General features: G+C 41.0%; 5 non-coding genes across 5 annotated transcripts; 4 read left to right on the forward strand and 1 right to left on the reverse strand.

Annotated features, from left to right (window-relative positions):
- The first annotated feature begins 1,689 nt into the window (after positions 1-1,689).
- Positions 1,690-1,762, forward strand: TRNAA-AGC (transfer RNA alanine (anticodon AGC)). Its single transcript has one exon. It is a non-coding gene; the product is annotated as a tRNA-Ala (tRNA).
- Positions 1,763-3,443: 1,681 nt separating this feature from the next.
- TRNAM-CAU (transfer RNA methionine (anticodon CAU)) lies at positions 3,444-3,516 on the forward strand. The gene has a single exon. It is a non-coding gene; the product is annotated as a tRNA-Met (tRNA).
- A 2,071-nt stretch (positions 3,517-5,587) lies between these two features.
- On the forward strand, positions 5,588-5,660 carry TRNAV-AAC (transfer RNA valine (anticodon AAC)). The gene has a single exon. It is a non-coding gene; the product is annotated as a tRNA-Val (tRNA).
- A 447-nt stretch (positions 5,661-6,107) lies between these two features.
- TRNAA-AGC (transfer RNA alanine (anticodon AGC)) lies at positions 6,108-6,180 on the forward strand. The gene has a single exon. It is a non-coding gene; the product is annotated as a tRNA-Ala (tRNA).
- A 1,214-nt stretch (positions 6,181-7,394) lies between these two features.
- On the reverse strand, positions 7,395-7,467 carry TRNAM-CAU (transfer RNA methionine (anticodon CAU)). Its single transcript has one exon. It is a non-coding gene; the product is annotated as a tRNA-Met (tRNA).
- Positions 7,468-7,824: the final 357 nt, after the last annotated feature.

Here is a 7,824-nt window from a genome sequence, read left to right on the forward strand (position 1 = left end):
TGGGTAGTTCTTCCTTATGGAAGTTTCTTACCCATCCATTCCAGCCCAACCATCACAGTACCTGTAATGACAGTCTAAATTAACACCTTCAGAAATATCTCCAAGAATTGAAACAATCTGGTGATATTTGACTTCCACATATAGAATCTCAAATAGAATTTTTCCTCTTTGCACATGCAGCTAAAATACTTTAAATGAGGCAGGAGGGATTCCAGCAGGTAATACAGGAAATATATTTAACAGCATTAGTGATCAGATCCTGATGAAGTCCAAAAATAGGAAGGAATGTTAAAGAGGGTCATGATTCTACCATGCATAACTATGAACAGCCCTTGAACTTTGCTTTTCACTGAAAGACTTCCCTCTCCTTTAACTGTATCTTAAGCTTCTTCAGACACAAAGAATCCTATGGATGATGCCCTTGGAGGCTCTGTGAAAGGGTGGTCCTTCAGCAAGTCCACAATTTGGTTAGGCCTTTGGCACCACAGTCTTGAAATAAGCTGGAAATTTTCTTACATTTTGACTTTTCTATGGGTATTTGGTAACTGGGCTCTGTCTGGGTTTCCCAAATGCACACAGAGGACTTTTCTTCACCTCTCAGATTCTGACTAATATAACTTCTCATGTTGAATCAGACTTAGTAATATGCCTACTTCTTGGCACTCAGTCCCTAAGTCAAATGTTACTTTGCTACTGAGACCCCCTCCCTAGCTAATGCCTCTTATCGTGATTTCAATCTGTCCATCAACTTATGCCACTTTCCTCACAAGCACTGTGTTTTAGAAATTGTCTTATGAATTTACATTTAAAGTTCCTGTCTCTCCTCTAGAATATAAGGATCTTGAGGCTCAAATCATTGTGTCCTCAGTGCCTGGAGTTAAGGCATAAATATGGCTTCTGCCTTGAAATGGAAGTATTAGGTAATAGGGAATCGGTAGATCAAATATAAGTGAATAATTTAATAAATTATTTTATTAACTTCCAAAATGTTACTCTCCACATGTGCCGATTTATTTTGCTCTTTCTTTATGCCTTACTTGATGTTTTAAATTTTATTGATGAATGGCAGTTTATATGACTTAAAATTTTCCCAGACAGAATTTTCTACTTTCCAATTAGTGAACAACAAAAAAAGATGTAAGGGAACACAGATGTTTAGGACTCCTGTTACAAAAGTCACAACAGATAGCAGTTTAGTGTTAGTCACTCAGTCGTGTCCGACTCTTTGTGACCCCATGGACTGTAGCCCATCAGGCTCCTCTGTCCATGGGATTCACCAGGCAGAATATCCAAATGGGTGGCCATTCCTGTCTCCATGATAACAGTTTAAAGTTGAGTGAAAGCTAGAACAAATTAAAAGCCTATTTCCTTTTGCATGTATCTTCTTACAACCATTTTTTTCTACATGGGTTCTTAATATCTGGTTTCTTTTCAGTCAACAGTGAAACCCCAAAATGTTCCCTCTGTCTCTTCTTTTTCCCATGGTGACTTTCCCCTTCTTTCTTCAGCAGAGGAATAGATACTAATCACACTATTGCCTTAGGCATCTTTGAGAAGATGTGCCCTTAGTCCAGTCCTGGTTTCACTTTAAGGACCTTGAAATTTCCTGAAGTTCAGGCTGCTCAGAAGAGTAAATACAGTGAGGATGGTACTCTGAAAAGGTAGAGGAAAAAACATAAGTATGAAGGTGGGGAATTAGCTCAAGTGGTAGAGCGCTCGCTTAGCATGTGAGAGGTAGTGGGATCGATGCCCACATTCTCCAGTTTTGGCTCCTTCAACTAAGGAGCTCCAGCTAACAACCACAAATCTCGCAACCTATACAAAGAAATGAGAAAAGCAGACACACATTGCACTCTCCTCTGGGCAAGGACAAGACTGGCTCTACGTCCCTGACCACTGAGCTTCAAAACTCATGAACTGAAGCTGATAAACTTGAAAGGAAAAACAGAGAAGCCCACAGTTACCATTATAGGTGTCAAAACTTCTCTCATTAATGATAGATCTAGTAGTTAAGAACACCATTCACCAATGGATCTAATTGACCTGACAGAGCAAAATCGCAATATAGAAAGGTGGAAAGAAGAGCCAAAGAGTTGAGAGAAAAGCAAGATCATATCAAAACTAAAAAATCAAGAATGGTCAGAGTGAAGCAGAGGGACATCATGAACACATATTTTTAGTCATTACTTGGCTGTAAATGCCAGGAAGACTCAAAGTGGTGAATCTGGACGAGGATTGTCCCTTGTGCATATATATCCTTCTAACAGAAGTCTGGGTGATCATATTCCTTCTGAATCACCTGAAGCTACTACAGTGCCAGGCACAGAGCAGCTCCCCAATGAATATGAGCTGACTGAATGGAAAGGAAGTGATAAATTCAAGAGAGCTTCACAAAGTAATGTTCAGATTTGCCAATATTATTCAGCGAAAGTGGATTTTGAAGGAAGAGAATGAGCCAAAGTTTGACTTGGAAGTCTAAGCCTGAAAGGCCAGCAGAGAGGAGACTGGGAATTAGAGTGTGTATGAATGAGCTATTGTGGAGAAGAATGTACAGTGAGATTATCAGCTGCAGCAGAAAAAAATAACATAATTTGGAATTAGATAATCTGCTTCTCAATTCAGACTTTACGGTTTAGCAGACACATTACTTCTCTGAGTTACCAACATATATCGAAAATGCAAATTATGACACCTAGTTGTGAAAATTCAATTGGAATATATGAAATAATCTTCATAAATCTCTTAGTGTAATTAATAGCCCAATAGGCTGAAGAAAAACAGGGAGGTTTTTTTGCTAAATTCTGTCTGTAGTTTTTTTTTTTGTTTGTTTTTTTCCAGTCTGTGTTTTTTGTAGAGAGAATATCTCCTGTCGTGTTCATGCAAGTGGAGATGTAGAGTGAGACAAGGACATATGGAGTGTAGATAAATTTGAGGCGTATTCATTCACTCAGTCAGTGAATTAATATTAACTGGGTATCTCCTAAATTTCTTTTGAATATAAGGAAAGTGCAAGAGTGAGACCCGCTCCAGTGTTCCTGCCTGGAGAATTCCAGAGACCGGGGAACCTGGTGGGCTGCCGTCTCTGGGGTCACACAGACTCGGACACGACTGAAGGAAGCGACTTAGCAGCAGCAGAAGCAGCAAGAGTGAGATCTCTGAGGGAGAGAAGAGGCCAATCATTGGAACACAAGAGAGGAAAAGAGCCGCAAAAGACAGGATTGTTCCTGGTCTTGCTGGCCGGAGTGTCCAACTGGTGGATGTATACCGTAAAGGTGTGGACGCCATCATTTCAGAGCGTAGAATCCGCCGGATGCAGCATTGTCTTATATGGAATGGTTTTCAAGGAGCATTGGCTACATTTTTTTAAAACCTGGAAACTGATAGATGTACCTGAAAAATATTATTTCATATTTTAATTAGAATGTGAAAGCTTCACCTTGTCTGCCTTCTTAGCGCAGTAGGCAGCGCGTCAGTCTCATAATCTGAAGGTCCTGAGTTCGAGCCTCAGAGAGGGCAGCTTTGTTTTTTTCCTCCACAATCGAACTAGCCTAATGTTACTCTGCTAAAAAGAAAACGTATACAGGCTACACCAAAACCAAACCGAAAGGAACAAACAAAAAATCAACATAAAATAACTCTGGGAGTTAGTGAAGGACAGGGAAGCCTGGGGTGCTGCAGTCCATGGCGTCCCAAAGAGTCAGACACTCCCAATGGCAATTAAGGAATGGAAGATGTAAAATCATTTATTCTTTTTATCATGAAACAAATAATTCTTGTTTACACAACTATTCTGGGTGCAGTGAATCAAGAGTGAATAAGATCTCCAAATTTCCTTCCTTGTGGAGCTACATCCCTCCATCTTTTGCTTCTTTTAGAGTGCCAGGATGCAGAGAGCTTGAAGATTTGACTAATGTGGTTTTTGAGGGTTCTTACACTTTATCTCTGACATTCTGTGAGCTTGGAGGCTGGAGGGAGAAAGCGGAGACAGAGGTCACTTCTGGCATGCTGACAGGGTAGACAGTGTAGTAGCCTTTTCAGGATAATCAAATATCTTGAAACCACTTTATTCTTTGGGGACCAGAGACAATATGGGGACATATGTGATTGTGGGATTCCAATTTTGCCCAGTTGATTTCCCTTTAAAATGTGAAAGAGAAATGATACTCTGTTTTACTCCTTATATACGTTACCAAAATGATACTCAGAGATGGATTTCTGAAGGTTATGTTGTCCAGAGCTTCCTTCCTGCAGATTTGACCTTGCTGTTGCTTCCCCTTAAGGGTTCAAGGAAGGGAGGCACCTTCAGGCTGCAGAAAGCACCATGCTAGTTACCTCTTTCTATTTTATGCCTCTCTGACCCTTTGAAAGATGGATGACCACCACTGGGGACTTGAAATACCGAATACAAAAGAATTAAAAGGAATGGAAAAAATCCTTTTTTCAGCACTGGGTGCTAAAAATGATACTACATGTTTATTAATCTTATGCAAGTTGTTTGATTTAACTTTGCAGTTCATCCAAATATCATTATTCCCATTTTACAGAGAAAATTGAAGCTTAGAATAGTTGAACCATCTTTTTTTTCAGTTCGCATGGCTCTACGGAGCAAAACCAGAAGCACAAAGCTGATTTTTTTTTTTTTTCCCTGTATTAAAATGTAGCCTTTTCCTTTAACCCTGCACTTAGTCTTTTCCTCCAGACCAATTCATTCATTAATTCACTATTATTATAAATGAGAGGATTTAATCTTCCATGCATCAGATATTAATTCACAATCACTTGTGTTTACCACCCAGATTCAAGTATTCTACATGCCTTTGACTCTTTCTTCTCCTTCAAATCTCTACATCCAGTATCTTGATATGTGCTTAAATGCCATAGCTCTTTCCCGCACAGCTCTCCAGAATCTTTCTTTCTTCTCATGCACCTATGCCTTTGTCCATTCTGTGTTTATGGAGGATGTATTCCAAGCCAGCTAGTGTACCGGGCCGCAGGTACGGAAAGACTCATGCTATTATTAATCTCAGAGCTTAAAAAATAAACCTCAATCCTTTAAGATGTTACAACTTCTTTTTCTTTCTCTCTAATTCTATTTTCTCCATTTCCTACCTATTTGGCATTCAAAATAAAAAAGTTTCATAAAATATTTTTATTTTAAAGCCATGTGCCTGCATGTTTTTCAAGGGTTTTTAAGTCTCCCCAATTTTTTTCCCAATGTATCTTCATGTGTCCAGACTTTTTCAATCACTGTTTCTCTCCATGTCTATTTTACACACGCACACACATGCACTCACACACTCTCTCACTCCACTCCTACTACACAGGTATATTTCTGAACACAGGAATTCCTACCATCCTGACTGTTCCTTCCATGCTGTTGATTCTTTATCCTCACACCTCAATGTCTGTATTTTTTTTTACTCTGTTTCATAGGATCTCACTACTTATTTTTGATAGTTCTTATTTGTAACAGGCTTTTTTGTTTGTTTGGTTTGGTTTGGCTATTCTCTTATGTGATGCAGATGTGAAACCATTCATGAGCCACCTCAGCAAGAATTGAGTATCTCAAAAACAGGATACGGTGTGAGTTTCCGTAGTGTAGTGGTCATCACGCTCGCCTAACACGCGAGAGGTCCTCGGTTCGAAACCGAGCGGAAACAATGGCTACTCTTTTACCTTCAGTCATCCGGGGGAAAATCAGTTCACTGCCTCCCCTGAAAGGAACGAGTTATCAACCCACTTCTTTTTGTTGTTTGGGTCCTCTTTTTAAGAAACAGATAATCATCCTGAGATAGTCTCGTCTGTTCTGGATGACTCCTTCCAACTGGGACGTGTTCTCTTCTGTCCCAGAAAATCAGAATCGGGAACCTTTGGAGTGCCAAACTTTTCCTATGGCTACTTTCTCCTTTCCTGGCAGAGAAGTAGGTACCAATTGCGCTCTTCCCTCGGGGCATCTCTGAGACAATGTATCCTTAGCCCAAATTCTGATTCCCATTAATGGGCTTGACATTTCCTGAAGTTTGGACCACCCAAAAGAAGGAAAAATGGAGAGGGTATGTTGATAAACTGCAGGGTGGGGGGAGAAGCGAAACATAAGACCTAACGGTGGGGGATTAGCTCAAATGGTAGAGCGCTCGCTTAGCATGCGAGAGGTAGTGGGATCGATGCCCATATCCTCCAGTTTTACGCGAGAGGCAGTGGGATCGATGCCCACATCCTCCAATTTTACTCTCAACTGAGGCGCTCTGATCTTCCAATCTCTATAAAGAAATTAGATACTTTAGACTCTTAGGGAAAGGACAAGACAGGATAGCGAGGGCTCTACTGGTTAGTACATCTACTACCAACGTATGACGTGTTATGCTACAGAATAGCTGAGTCATCTCAAGGGATATGCCCAGTTGCTCTTTTTTCCCCCTCCGTTTCTTCATGCACTTGGCCGCAAGGCGGCCCAATCCTGAGAAGCGCAGGGCAGGGCAGGGTCAATAAAGCCCCAACTTTCTTGTCAGGGGCAGAAACCGAGTGCCCCAAGTAACCAAAAAATATGGGGAAAGACCCTATGGGAAGCAAATACGTGAAGTTATTAGTTAGCTTCTGGATGCACCCGCGAGCTGTGAATAAGTGGCTCTGATCCTGAATAACAACCAATAATCGAATTGCTTAGATGGAAAATGACCAGCTCATCCTCGCATAGATTTTCTTCCTCTTTGAGCATCTTGGCCTGCTCGAGACCCCTCATCTCCCTTCCACTGTTTTCCTCCACTGGCTACAAAGTTGGCTTGTCAGTTAAGACATCTCCAGCTCTGACATGTGTGAAACCATACAAGGGGGGAAAAATCAGAAAGATCCGATTTATCACACGTCCAATATTTCAATGTCCAATATTTCTCTGTCTTCTTCGGGCTCATAAAAAAAAAAAAATAATAAAGACTCTCCCTGCACCCCCCCCCCCCCAAAGTCAATGTTTTCTATGTCTGTATTGAGTTGTAGTCAAGAGCTCAAGGAGATGCGCAGGAGGAGAATGCGGGCATAGACCCTGCAGGCACCAATCAGTGAAGTTAGTGAAGTACAATTCGCCGCGACAGTCTATTTTGAGCTCGTGGTTATTTCAGCACTAGAAGTTTTATGCCCTCCTTGGTTTTTCGGGACTAATATGAAGACTCAAGTGTCACTGCTGTCAAGGCGGAGCATCTCTAGAACTTCCGGAGAAACATTGCTGGAATGCTCGTCTAAATGGGAACCCGGAACGGTTATCGTGAGAAAACTCTGACACAATCTCACGTCTTGATACTTCACAGCAGAGCAAACTGCATGCCAGAGGTAAATGAATGCAAAAACAAAACTCAAGGAAAATGAACGCGCCTAAGGAAAAGCAAACAAAAGAAAAAAAACCGTGCCCTCTCTGAGGCTCGAACTCAGGACCTTCAGATTATGAGACTGACGCGCTGCCCACTGCGCTAAGAAGGCTCTGAAATTAAGTTGTTGGCTAGGCTCTAAAGAAATTATCTAAGCCAGTGCTTGCCCTCTTGGCTTTTCTTGTTGCTTGCCCTCTTGGCTGTTCTTGGTTTCTGTTCATCTGGATCATCGGTCCCTCAGAGTGAACAGTCACATTTTCACCATCCAGAGTCTTCTCTCTGAAATGATACTCTCACCGAATAGTAGTTGGGTGAATGTATAGAAAATTTTCATACCTTGAAACATGTATGTAATTTTTTTTGCCCAATATTTTAGTTCTACCATATTTTCCAAAGTACGATTTGGGGGTATTTTTCAAAAAGTTAATGTGTGTTTGGATTTACCCATGTTTTTGTCTATACATTTTCT

The sequence above is a fragment of the Bos indicus genome, chromosome 23, assembly GCF_029378745.1.
Source record: "Bos indicus isolate NIAB-ARS_2022 breed Sahiwal x Tharparkar chromosome 23, NIAB-ARS_B.indTharparkar_mat_pri_1.0, whole genome shotgun sequence".
In the NCBI taxonomy this organism is placed as follows: Eukaryota; Metazoa; Chordata; class Mammalia; order Artiodactyla; family Bovidae; genus Bos; species Bos indicus.